We start from the raw sequence: 15,108 nt of genomic DNA on the forward strand, positions 1-15,108 counted from the left end.
TTGCCTCAAATGACCAGATGAATTTCTTGCTGTTCAAACGCGCATAACTTCTTCACAGTTTATCGGATTGAGTCCGTTCTGGCGGCAACAATTGACAAATTTCGTCATCTTCGATTTTTCGTTGGTCCCGATTCTTACTTTCATACTGAAACGCATTTCCTAAAAAATGGAGCTCAGAAATGCGTTTAGGAGGGAAATTTGAAATTCAAAATTCAAACTCACTATAAATAGATTTTCCCCTCTTTTCTCATTCACTCACATTCACTCTCTCTCTCTCTCTCTCTCTCTCTCTCTCTCTCTCTCTCTCTCTTCACAAACCTCTCACTATTTTCTCTTCCTTTTCTCTAGAATCAAAAACTATTTTTCTTTAAGAACTTCAACAACATCTTGAGCAACTTCAAGAACACATTCAAGACAATTTTCAAAACTTCCTTCAATCTTTCTCCTCTCCTTCCCTCGATCAAGCTTCTACCAAGACCCACCACCTCCAATCACGACCGGCCACCACGCACAAGCCTTTTGACCGCCACCGTGCTCTGATCGTGATCTTCGAAGTGAACTTCTCTCCTCTCTCGCACGATTCTCGCGGTGTATCCATCTCCGTCTTCGCATTTCGTTTGCTCTTCGATTCAGTAATTTCCTTGTTCTTGCATTTTAATTGTTGAAATTTGAAATTGAGTCACGATTTTGTTAAAGAATTGATGATGATTCAGTTGTTGTTGTTGTTGCTCTTTGTAGATGATAATGATTAAATTGCAAAAGTATAGTATTGATGATAATGTGTTGTTTGAATAAAATTAGTAATGTGGAAATTGTTGTGTGTTGTTGTTCATGATGAATTTAGTGTTGATCCTTGATTGTAAATAGGGATGACAAGCAGACCCGCATCTGCGGGGCCCACCCGCACCCGAACCCGAGTCAACGGGTTAAAACCCGAGTTGACTGGGTTTGGGTGCCATCCGATATTTCGGGTGCGTGTTTGGGTAGTGTGAAACCCGCACCAGAAACCCGAAATCACACCCGCTTATATATATATATATATATATATATATATATATATATATATATGTGTGTGTGTGTGTGTGTGTGTGTGTATATAAATATAAATAAAAAAATAAATATGTATATATATATGTATATATATATATATAAATATATATATATATATATATAATATTGTGGAAAGTTGTTGGAAAAATATATTTTATGTATTTTGCCGCGGGTTCGGGTTTGGGTGAAAAAACCCGAACCCAACGGGTGTGGGCGTGGGTGTTATTTTGCCACCCGAATATCATTTGGGTTTGGGTTCGGGTGCGGGTTTGGGTAATGTGAAACCCGCACCGACCCGTTGTCATCCCTAATTGTGAAAATGATGATTTAATTGTTGTAGGGATGCCTACAGTTGAAAGATTAATGGATGCATGAGGTTGCTCATGCTTGTAAGGCTGCCTACGATTGGATTTTGGAATAGATTGCCTATACCAAGAGATTTATAAGGCGAGTGATGTTGTCTACCTTTTCCAGGGGACTGATGAGGTGACTTGATTGATATACTTCTGCTTGGAGACTGATAAGGTAAGTTGATTGATCTACCTCTGGTTGGAAATTGATAAGGTAAGTAAGTTGATACCTCTGCTTGGAGTTTGACAAGGTGAAACAATTGATATACCTTTGCTTGGAGACTGACAAGGTGAAACTATTGATATACCTTTTCTTGGAGACTGACAAGGTGAAATAATTTGATATACCTTTGCTTAGAGACTGACAAGGTGAAATGATTTGATACCTCTTCTTGGAGACTGATAAGGTGTAACTATTGATATACATTTGCTTGGAGACTGACAAGGTGAAACTATTGATATACCTTTTCTTGGAGACTGACAAGGTGAAATAATTTGGTATACCTTTGCTTAGAGACTGACAAGGTGAATTAATTTGATATGCTTTTGACTGATTCCCTCGTGGTAGGCCGTGGATGGTTAAGACACAGAGAGGTTGATTGCTTGTCACACGACTGTAGGGTGTTAAGTTGACATGAATTCCCGATGCTCATTTTGAACTTAAAGATTGCTAATGTATGAGAAGGATCCACTAGGGATTGTGAAAGTACGCAGAGAGCTGGCCCCTTTGTAGAGTGTCTTGCCCCAATTTGTTAATTTGTAGATATTCTCCTTGATATGATCTAGGAAGTAGTTTGATCACAATATGAATGACCCCACTATCTTGCATTTTGAAAACATTATGCCATTGATTAATTGACTCTTGTAAAGACTTGTCCCTAGTGAATCGTTTCTGAATCAACTCCTTTTGATTGACCCTTGCAGTGGTTTGCCCCAATATTCGAATTTTTAAATGTATGCCCCCAATATCTAGGATCCAAAGGAAGTACCCTCAAAAAGACTTAAATCTCACCATGATGAACTTATTATATATTTCCCTAAGTCTGCGAATCTAGACAAGTTTTTCCTTGAAGTTGCTTGAAAGAAAACTTGGATTCTACATGCAATAGGATGAAATTGATATGCACTACCCCAACATTTGAGTTTCGAAGGTTTATCCATGATTATTTAGGGCCTTCAGAAGTTGTCGAAAGAGGAAATCGGATCCTACCATGTTGTGATATGAACTTGATTAAGGAATGCCCCTTCGAAAGCTATTCCCCTTATTAAACGGCACTTTAAAATGTGGCCCAAGTTGATTGAATCTTAGAATGATCGCCCCTAGTCAATAGGATCTTCATGTGATATACCCTTATGATCATTAGTATTGCCTTTGATCATAGGTTTCTTCCCAGATGCTTTGCCCTTAGTCAGGAGCGTCTTAAAATGGATCGCTTTTGATTAAATCAATTTTTAGATCTCCTTGATGCTAAGTGTCGATTCGTAGATAAAATTGTACATTTTGAAAAGTAATTCTTAGTGATGCACATGCAAGTTTTGAAATCGAAGTTTTCACATAGAAGAAATGGATGATTTAGAGATGAAGATTCAAAGAAGCGAAATGGTTAGCAATAATTTTAACAAGCCTAGAAGTCAGTTTAACTCAAATTTTTCTTAGTATGCAACATGGCCATGGTTCGTGGTTTTAAGAAAAAAAGGATATAAAACTCAAAATTTATTTAGCCCACCCCACTCTCCTTGATATTCTCCAATCCTAAGTTCAATTAATCCAACAGAATGCGTTCAGTTCGCAAGAGAATTTTCGTAGTCGCGATGATGAGCAGAAGCATTAGTAAAGATTCAAGCGCCAACGAAAAAAATTGATAAGATCCAAGCATTAATGAGAATCTTTGATGATTTTTGAGGTGGCATTCATAAGATTGTTCTACAATTTATTTGTTTTTAATCCCTTATTTTTGCATGGACCAATTCTTTTGAATTTTGGTCCATCGGGATACCCTAACTTTTGCCTAGGTCAATTTTTTTAATTTTCTTTGACTTAGCAGGCTTTCTCCTTTTGAATTTATTTTTTCTTTTTGATTTTGAACATTTGTGACTACCATGTTCATTTTTGTGAGCTTCATCTTTATCGCTTCCTCGATCTTGAATAATGTATTGAGGAAGAAGACGCCGTGTACTTTATCTTCATTGATTCCTCAATCTTGGTTGATGAATGCGAGGAAAAGGATGTGCTCGAACCTTTGCTTATATAGAATGATTCTCTTGAGATTAGAACACATTATTGATGTAATTGAAATCTACCCTGCCTTTAGTTAAAATTAATGTTTTTTAGAAGATGGAACAAAACTCCAACTCCCGGCTCGAGGGGGTTGACTACGAATTAACCTCCTTATTTCTCCATTGTTTAAGAATTGAAACAATGCCTTAAATCATCAGCTCGGTCTTACATTGAAAGCATACATTCATAAAAATTTGATTATTTAGTTTACATCATTCTCCCTCGAAGTTTATTAAAGGTGACAGATAGAAAAGTGAAAAGCGGAAAAATCATTGATTAAATATGGAAAGTGATGAAACGGTGATACTAATGTTTTGATATTGAAAATGTGCACGCTCATTTTATTTGAATCACTAGTCAAAAGATATAAGTTTACACCAAATACAACTTAGCAACTAGGAAATTACAGATTGAAATTGATAAAGTCTAATGATCCCATGGAAGAGCCTCTTTGTTGATCCACTCGACTTTAGGAGATGCTTCGTAGTTCTCGTACTTGTCAAATCATGGGGTGACCCTTTACTTTTCTTGGGCATACCTATTACATGAGTGCACTTGCTCTTATTGAGACCGTTTCTTTTGATATGGGGAATCACCAATGGTAGTTGCATTTGAGACGTCGTGTAGGCCTATGACTTGTATAATGAAGGGCTTCCTTCTCTCATTCGTAGGATTTGTAGGGCCAAGCTCAATGGTTGAATTTCTCCTTCAACAATTTAGGACTTTCTTGAAATCCTTCACAACATGCTTTGATTTTGTTCTTTGAGCATCAGGCAATCTTGCTAGCTGGATAAATGTTGGACAAGGGCGAAGATGGAAGTGCAAATGCATGTATGTATGTATGTAACTACAATACAACGTGGGCGTAGGATAAAGACAAACATAAGGATACCCTACACGGGTTGAGGGATGAACCTTAGTTTCGGAGATTATGACAAACCTAAGGAAACCTAAATGATTTTAGAAATAGCGCTGGACCTAATGAAATCCATACAGGCTAAGGATTATGACTTTCAGAAGGAACTCCTACAGACTAGAGATTATGACAAACACGCGTGAATTCCTATAGGCTAGGAATTGTAATAAACAAATGGGAGTCTTACAGGCTACGAATTGTGATAGACAAATAGAAGTTCTACAGGCTTATGGACTATGGATTGACAAACCTAAGGACCTAAACAGAAAGGAGGACACCTTATACTGACTTAAGGATTGTGACAGACACAATGGAAACTCCTTAAAGACTAATGGATGATGAAAGATAAAAGGAATCCCTACAGGCTAGAGATTATGACACACAACAGGGAATCCCTACAGGCTAGGGATTATGACATAAAAAGGGAAACCCCTACAGGCTAGGGATTATGGTATAAAAGAGGAAATAGGGATAATGTTGTACAGAAGGTAACCCTTGCGAGTTTAGTGATAAATATGGGAATGAGAATACCCTATACGGGTTTATAGAAGGTAACCCTTAAGCGGAACCTTTTTGTAGACCGAGACTTTCGTCTCATGGTAACACAAGATCTCACCATGATATTTTGTTTTGGGTTTATACAAAGAGTCATTGCTCAAATCCAAGGTCCTATCTTCGAGAGAGTCTAGCCCTTTCTAAAGATACTTCTCGGAATTCGATCGACTCTAGGTGAAGTTGTTGCAACAACACACGGGGATTTTTAAACCCCTCGTGGCCAATTGATACTTATTCTAAGGTTCCTTATCATTTCTTCTCAACAAAATTAATCGCACCAAACAATACAAAATAAAATTTAATTAAAGCAATAAATAAATAAATGCATAAATAAAGAAAATATGAAAATAACCAAATAAAATAAAACCCCCAAAAAACCTAGACCCAAAGGTAGGTTTGACTCTAGTTTAGGGGAAAGGAAGTCCCCAGCAGAGTCACTAGTTGTAGCAACCAGCTTAAAAATTGAGAGAGTCGCCACTATTATTTTTTATATTAAGAGAAGGGAAGATAACAGATAACCCTAATCGTTTAGTGATTCTAAGTTCTTGAGTGGATAAAATAAAGGGAAGGTGTTAGGCACCCTTTATCTCCCTTGTACTCAAGGGGACCCCCTTTAGGTTTAGAATTTAATGAGGTTTTAATTTGAATAATCAGTCGATAGACGCTGAGTCGATCAATCGATTATTCGAGGATATGGTGGATGTAAAATCCACCCAGCCTATTATTTGTAAAAAAAATATTGAGTTTTTAATGTCTTGAATTTATTATGCTAGTTCCATGTATACGTGAAAGGATTTTAGTTTTCTAATTAAGGGACTCGCCTTGGTTTCACAACTGTGTGCCTACGCTCTTAATGCAATGAGAAGAATATACAACAAAGAGAATGATATATCACAGATATCACTAGCGATCATAAAACCCTAATTCTTTAGCTTGATTCCAAGGAATAGCTTGATCAACCATCTTGTGTATCTTTGACCACTAGCTTTAGGTGTTACAACTTTAGATGTTGTCATCATCAAAACCATGATGTTATCAGGGCCAAACATATCTTGCTTATCTATAAGCTTTGATCACTTACTAATTAATCCTGCAAGCACATAGTTCCACAATTAGGGCATGCCTTCTTTATATCGGTGTAATCGACGCATATTCTCTATTTTCTCAAGGCTTTCTTGACTAAGACTATATTGGATAGCCACTCATAATACTTCACTTCAAAGATGAAATTAGCATCTAGTAGCTCTGGATCGTCTTTTCTATTGCCTTCTCGGGAGATTGCCACCTTCATCTTTGCAACACGTACCCTGCTCCGGGATCGACATTCAGTTGGTGACATGCCACACTAGGATTTATTCCCGGAATCTCTTAAGGAGAGATGGCGAAGAGATCATTGTTAGCTCTCAAACATCTTACTAATCCTACTTTACTTCAATCGGTAGGCCGACTCCTATTCTAATTGACCTCATCGGATTATTGTCCAACTTGACGGTCTCAAAGTCTTTTTTCAGAAACGATCTTAGGATCTTCGCTTTAATCCCAATTAAGAGTTGCAATTTTTCTCCGAACGAGAGTTCTTCCTCACGCACTTCGAGGTTAGCTATGTTCGTCGCTCACTAACCAGGAGAGATCTGATCAAATAGAGATCTGATCATGAAAATTCGTAAGAATCAACAATCGATTTCCATATATGAGCATTTGTTATGTTCCTAAACTAGGATTGTTGGTGCATATCCTCAATGTGGTGGTTCTTGTTACTCCGATGCGGTTGTGCGCGATAGACATGCAAAGTCAGCACTCCAACGACCAAATCAGTTTTTAAATAATTAATGATTATATTAGTGAGTAATGAGAGAAATCATACATTTTTTAGTGCAAAGTAGTGATATTTATATGGCGGACGAAGTTGAGTATTCATTGTATTGGGTCAGAGACCAACACGATTCAGAAATAATATTAGTTATTGATTTAAAGTTGAATATTTTTAATTAATAGATAGTTGTGATTGAATGATACCGTAATAAATTTTTATATTATTAAAGTAAGAAAAAGTTATGTCTCTATATAAAAATATGACACTTAAAAAAAATCTTCAAAATAAATGTTTTTTAAAGAAATTTTAGTTATAATTTTAAATTTTTATTACATACACTGCTTTCAAAGTATTATATTCTATTTTACATTTATGTTAGTAGAAAATTCATAAATAATTAACAAAATTAGTTTGATAAAAAAATATAGGTTTTAACCCTGTATGAAAAATGTCAATTTTCATTACAAGCACTAGTTTTTAAGGTACTATATATCTCTTTTATGATTATATATTAGCGAGAAATTCGTCAATAATTAATAAAACTAGTTTGGTCAAAAAGTTATTTTATTTATAATTTTATTGTATAATATGAATATGTATGAAAAACTTTAACTAGTGCTTACTCCGTCCAAATTTATAAATTAAAGAGATTTTATTTTTTTATTTTAAATTATAAATAAAAATAAATTTCATTTTTTTATCATTTTATTTTAAATATATACCCTTTCAAAAAATTACTTTTAATTAATTCATTAACATTCAATTCAAATAAAAAAAACCCAAAGTAAAATCAAACTATAAATTATCATGTTTTTGTTTTCTTAATAAATATTGAATTTAATTATAATTTTTATTTCTATTTTTTAATTTATTTTTGAATCAAATAATTTTGATTCCATTCTCATTTTTTCACTAAAAGTCCATTTTAGTTAAAAAAAAATCATCGATTTTAAGGGTAAAAATATGAAACAAAATCTAAACTATTTAAATTTAAAACAACTAATTATTGCTATCAAATAATGTAAAATAAGAACAAAAAAACTAAGATTAAATTTCCTTAAATATAAATTGATTTATTTTCTAAATTTAGAACAAGGAATATATTATTTTGAAACGGATGAAGTAAAAGCCAATCAATAACAGATGAAATTAAAAGCCAACCAATAGCAGGTTCGAAATTACGATAAAATATACATCATAGCTATAAATTACACTCACGTTCTCTGTTTAGCTATCGGCCAAAAAAAAACCTAAACTAAACCTATCAACAAAACCGATTCACATCTCTGGTAGAACACTGATTCAGATTCAAAGTGAGTGAAACGAGTGATTGGATCTGACCAATTGGTTATGTAAAACGAGACGCACAAGAGATGAGTTCTCTTTTTTGTCTCATTTTACAAAATCCATTGATCATGATATTCTCCCAATTCATTCCTTGTTCTTTTGATGTTTCTGTTATAATCTTAATAAGCTGTTTATGTTGTCTCTGATCTGTTTGCTGTTGTGTTGTGTTCTGTACTTATCAATATGGTTAGATTCAAAACAGGAACTAAATAGTTTGAACTTTCAGATTGTGTGTTATCTGTTTTTCTTTTTCAGGTAAAGTGATGTCATCACTGCTTAGGTACAAGGATTGTTTTGCGGGTTTTTTATGAATCTTTTCTTTTATTTTGATTTCTAACTACAGCTCTAGCAACAATTTTTACTACTTTTGATTTGCCAGAGAAAGTTTACTTATGCCCAAATGCCCTGTCTATGTTTTTAGGTTGTCATTTCTAGTTTGGTTTAGTATGTGAGGCTTTTTTGATTTGTATCTTCCTTTCTTCTTTAATTATAATTTTATTTCCTAGGAGAACTAATTTAAATAATTGTAATTTGACACAGTTTTTTTTTAATATTTGGTCACAATATAACCTTCTTTTCTAATAAAATTAATAATAATAATAATAATAATAATAATAATAATAATAATAATAATAATAATAATTTAAAATTCTTTCGAAAAGTGACACTAAATACGTAACCAGTACAGTATCAACCTTTTATTGAAATTTCAGCGGTTATTATTTAGTGACCTGGTGACCCCGTGTGGGGTGACCCCGTGTGGGGTGACCCCGTGTGGGGTGACCCCGTGTGGGGTGACCCCGTGTGGGGTGACCCCGTGTGGGGTGACCCCGTGTGGGGTGACCCCGTGTGGGGTGACCCCGTGTGGGGTGACCCCGTGTGGGGTGACCCCGTGTGGGGTGACCCCGTGTGGGGTGACCCCGTGTGGGGTGACCCCGTGTGGGGTGACCCCGTGTGGGGTGACCCCGTGTGGGGTGACCCCGTGTGGGGTGACCCCGTGTGGGGTGACCCCGTGTGGGGTGACCCCGTGTGGGGTGACCCCGTGTGGGGTGACCCCGTGTGGGGTGACCCCGTGTGGGGTGACCCCGTGTGGGGTGACCCCGTGTGGGGTGACCCCGTGTGGGGTGACCCCGTGTGGGGTGACCCCGTGTGGGGTGACCCCGTGTGGGGTGACCCCGTGTGGGGTGACCCCGTGTGGGGTGACCCCGTGTGGGGTGACCCCGTGTGGGGTGACCCCGTGTGGGGTGACCCCGTGTGGGGTGACCCCGTGTGGGGTGACCCCGTGTGGGGTGACCCCGTGTGGGGTGACCCCGTGTGGGGTGACCCCGTGTGGGGTGACCCCGTGTGGGGTGACCCCGTGTGGGGTGACCCCGTGTGGGGTGACCCCGTGTGGGGTGACCCCGTGTGGGGTGACCCCGTGTGGGGTGACCCCGTGTGGGGTGACCCCGTGTGGGGTGACCCCGTGTGGGGTGACCCCGTGTGGGGTGACCCCGTGTGGGGTGACCCCGTGTGGGGTGACCCCGTGTGGGGTGACCCCGTGTGGGGTGACCCCGTGTGGGGTGACCCCGTGTGGGGTGACCCCGTGTGGGGTGACCCCGTGTGGGGTGACCCCGTGTGGGGTGACCCCGTGTGGGGTGACCCCGTGTGGGGTGACCCCGTGTGGGGTGACCCCGTGTGGGGTGACCCCGTGTGGGGTGACCCCGTGTGGGGTGACCCCGTGTGGGGTGACCCCGTGTGGGGTGACCCCGTGTGGATAGCGGAACGGATACCCGCGGATAAAATCCGTCACGGGCACGGGTTGGATAGCGTAACGGATATCCACGTGTATTATAAACGGATATTTAGTTACCCGTTTACTTACGGGTACGGATACGAATTCGATGGTATCCATACTCGCGGGTATCCATATCCGTTAATAGTGATTAAAATTACTTAAATATCCTTTTAAAATTAGTATACTTGAATATCTTTTCAATATCAATTAGTATACTTAAATATTCTTTTAACATTTTGTCACATTCTAAATCAATATTCATTATAAGATGCTTTTGAATTTAATATAGTAAATGTATAACACATACTTTTCTATTAATATAAAGACAAATTTTTATTTAAATTATAAAAAAATTAGTAAATTTCAATTAAAAAAAGTATCCATGGATATCCGTAAATACCCGCGGATATTTAAAATATCACGGATACCCACCCGGCAGATATCCACACGGGTATGGGGCGGATATGGATATCATTTTTATTAAACGGATGGGTAGCGGGAGACTAGTATCCGTGCCCATTGATATCCATTGCCATCCCTAGGGGTGACCCCGTGTGGGGTTTTTATTCTTACTTGATTTATTTTGTTTTAAATTTGTATTAAGTAGTAAGTATTAATTCATTTAGTTTTTGTTTTAATTTTTTTTTATTATCATCTTATAATGTGTATTAGTTACCATTAAAATGATTATTAAAAAATTAGAATTAAAAAATGCTAAGAATTATAATTTTGAAAAGGTATATTTTTATGAAACGTCAATTCTATGAAAATTTAAGAAATAAAATTAATACATTTTATGTAATTGTCTATAATGATTTTAATGACTAAAAAAAATAAAAAATAAAAAATAATGATCAGATATTGTTTATTGTAGAATAGTTAGAAAAATAGAGGGGGAAACAATTTGATCTAACAAAAAAATTAGGAATTAACAAAAAAATTAGGAATTAACAAAAAAATTAGGAAATAATATTGTTTAAGAGGACGTGTCATAAGAAGGAGTTTTTTTTTTCTTTTTTGCGAGTCTAGATCTTCCTTTTCATTACACAAACTTCTAAAATTTAATTTTCATTAAGCAAGGTTATTTGAATTTTTTCCGAACTAATATACCTGTTTATTTGAATATTAAAAAAATTATCTTCTTTTTTTTTATATATTTTGATTTCAATTCATAAAAATTTGATATGGCTAACTACAACAAGTTTTTTTTTGTGTGTGTAAGTAAGATATAATATAAGGAGAACTAAGGGTTCTCAAAACCTGTTACACAAGAGAACGAGATAAAACTCGACAAAAGAAATTACAAACCAATTGAACGTATGATAGAAAAAATGACAGTTCCTTACAAAAATCGTAGAAATTGCAATTGGGATGAGTAATCTCCCCCATGAAAGACCATCTCCACACCAACGCCTTAATAGACCAAACCGTATTAAGAACGCTACATGAATCTTTCTGAAAAATAATACCGTTTCTAACAATCCAAATGCTCCACGTTATAGCCAACCAAATGCAACTAAGTCTCCCCTCCTTCATTTTCATGTTTTTACAAAATTTGTACCAAAGCATGAAACTCCCCTTTGGGTCTTCCTCCGTTACATCCGACATACCAATCCACTCCGCTATATCCCTCCAAATTAACTTAACAATATAACACTTGAAAAAAAAGATGTTCCAAAGTTTCATGAGCAGAATTGCAAAAAGCACACTTAACCGAATCATCCAAAAAAATCAAACCTCTAATCTTCAAAAGATCCTTTGTTGGTAACTTGTTGATTAAAAGTCTCCAGCCGAACGCTTTAGTCTTGAACGGAACTTGCATCCTCCACACAAGCTTTAAAGCTTCATCATGCAAATTGTTCGGACCAAAAGGATACCAAAAACCAGCATAGAAATTATAACAGGATTTAACAGAAAATCCGACATCGTTACCTAACTCCCAAACAGCAAAATCGCGCCCCGACTGGCTGCAACTGGCAGCAGCAATAAACGCGTTCAGCTGCTGCAAAACAGAAGCCAAAACAACACCCGATTGGTTGGAACCGGCAGCAGCAGCGGCGGGACAGCAAGCATCGGTGGGACAGCAAGCAGAGCAGAGCTCCCAGCCACTGTATCGGAGATTCCAAAATTCCCCCATTGTCATAAACCATCTCTCCACCCTCCCATACTAGCAACCGAAACATTCTTTAGAAGAGACACCTCAAAGAGCGAGGGAAAAACATCTTTTAAAGATGAATCAAGAAGCCATTTAGAATGCCAAAAGGAGGTATTAAATCCTTTTCTAACCTTGAATTTGCAATTGTTGATTATGGCATCCTTAGATGGTTCCTTCCCTAAAGATAAAATATCTTTCCACCATATAGATTGAGAAGAGCTATTCGGTACAAAATCTCCACCATTGGTAATTTGCAAACAAATGTCACCATACCTAGCACACAAGAGATTGTGCCAAATTGAGTCCGATCCTTGAAGGATCCTCCATCTCCATTTGTCGAGGAGAGCAAAATTAAAATCATCAATCTTTTTAACACCTAATCCTCCATTTTCAATTGGCAAGCAAATTTCATTCCACCCCACCCAATGGATCTTTCTTCTCTCCTCCGAGCCTCCCCACAAAAATCTATTTTGGAGTTTATTAATCTCTTTAACAATCTTCACCGGCATCCTAAAGAAAGACATCGTGAAAATGGAAAGAGAGCAAAGAATAGACTTAATGAGAGTAATCCTCCCTCCAAAGTTGAGAAATCGATTTTTCCAACTCAAAAGACGCTTCTTGAGTTTCTCCAAAAGCGGATTCCAAGTCGAAATCCTCCTAGGATTCGATCCAATGCGGATACCTAGAAAAGAAAAAACTTTTCCTTCCACCTTACAAGCCAAAAGAGAACAAGTTGCTAATAAACTTTTTAATTTTTAAAACAGTAATAAATTTATTAATTTCTAAAGAAAGTTAATTGATTTACTTAAACTAGAATACAATTTTAAAATATAAATATATGCATTTAAAATCAATATCTTTTAAATTTAAAAATCATAAAAAATTAAATTTAAATTTAGTTAATAATTAGAAAATAATATTATTATAATGTAATTGGATAAAAAAATGAATATATTTTTAAACATAAAGTAAGTAAAGTAATAAATGTTTTTATTCTTGGACGACATCTCATGCCTATTGCATATACCTATTATGGGTGCCCTCCTCCGTCACATGATGACGAAGGAGGAAGCGAGAGAGATTCTGGTTGAGGAGCTTAAGGCTGATCCACTCGAAGCGCTAGAGGAGGTAGATAAGACCCGCGACACGCACGTGAGGTTTTCTTTCTTGATGCGGAGATATGATGAGGCGCTAGTTGCGACACGACAAGATGATGGTGATCCAGATGAAGTGGGGATACACAGACAACGTGTGCTTAGGTGTTACATCATATATTTGATCAGTATTCAGTTGTTTGTGGACACGAGCTCCACGTATACGGATTTCGCTTACCTCTTGTACTTTTTGGATCCTTCACGGATCTATGAGTACAACTGGGGGGCGGAAACACTGGCGTACGCCTTTTTGAGACTGGGAGAAGGATGTCTGTGGAAGACCAGGAATGTCGTAGGAAGCTGTTCACTACTAGTGGTAACAATCTTATATATGTCTACTTGTTTTCACTACTTTTTATTCTATATTCGTGATTATGTTTGATCCCGATGTTTTTTATTTTCATGTAGATATTACAGCACTTTCCGATGATCATTGGTAAGGGGCTATGGAGGAGTACACTGAGACCTGGCCATGTGCTCGTTCCTTCGTCCCCATGAGAGGGAACCAGGCAGTGGACCCTTATAGAGTCTACTTGAATCGCATGATTGCCGAGGACTGTAACACCCTTCTAAACCCCGCGGAAAATTTTTCAAAAATCAGAGTAAAACATGAGGAAGGGCATTACAACTCCAATAAAATAAATAAACATTCATGTCATGCCATATAAGGAACGATAAACCAAAATTATTCAGGTAGCATGTTAACACAGCGGAATATTCTTAACAACTGAATAATCAAACAACCGGAGTCATAGACTCATAATTCAACCATAAACCATAAACAAAACAGAAGTTTATCAGCCAACTCTAAAATAACGTTCCCGGTGTTACACGACCAGAGCATGACACAGACCCAACTGACTCTAACGAACTACTTGACGAGCTAATCCTCACCAAGTACACAAGCTACTCCTCAATCTGAAAAATAACAACAGTAAGGGTGAGTTTCATTCACATTAACAAATGTTATAGGAATATAAACAATTACAACTTCATCCATACATTATTCACCCAAATCAATTATATTCAGATAGCATAGCAACATTTATCAAATACAGTCATTCATACCAAAATACACACAAATTGCAACATTGGACAACTTCCATTCATGTTACAATTATACACAACAACCTAATGCAATGCAACTAAATGCATATGGTACCAATCATGGGATAACCCATCTCACCGATCCACCACCATAAAGATTCGGCTACTTCTCTCACTAATTCCGCACAATGGGAATTAGCTACCGCTGTCCCACCACCATAAAGGATACAGCCTACAACATGATTATGAAATGCATGCATCAACCACGACATGCTCATCATTAATATCCACCAACAATTCATAATCATTCATATCACAACATACAAGCATAATAATATCACAACCATTTGATATTCACCAAACACAATCCACAAAACCAACAAATGATTTTTAAATTATAATCCCCTAATATACATCATTAAATAGGGAAATAATTCATCTACCAGGCCCTCGAAACGGTGTGCAAAAAGGATTAACGGTTTAGAAGTTACGGATTTTTAAAATAAGTATTTTTCCAAAAAGCTTCAGTGGTAACCGGTTACTCCAATTCAAGTAACCGGTTACTACCTTACGGAGTAACCAACAAGTCTATTCGTAACAGCGGTAACCGGTTACTTCAAAACCAGTAACCGGTTACTGCCTCCCAGCAGAACCACAAAACACAATTTT

Source organism: Vicia villosa, unplaced genomic scaffold (genome assembly GCF_029867415.1).
Source record: "Vicia villosa cultivar HV-30 ecotype Madison, WI unplaced genomic scaffold, Vvil1.0 ctg.002102F_1_1, whole genome shotgun sequence".
Lineage (NCBI taxonomy): Eukaryota > Viridiplantae > Streptophyta > Magnoliopsida > Fabales > Fabaceae > Vicia > Vicia villosa.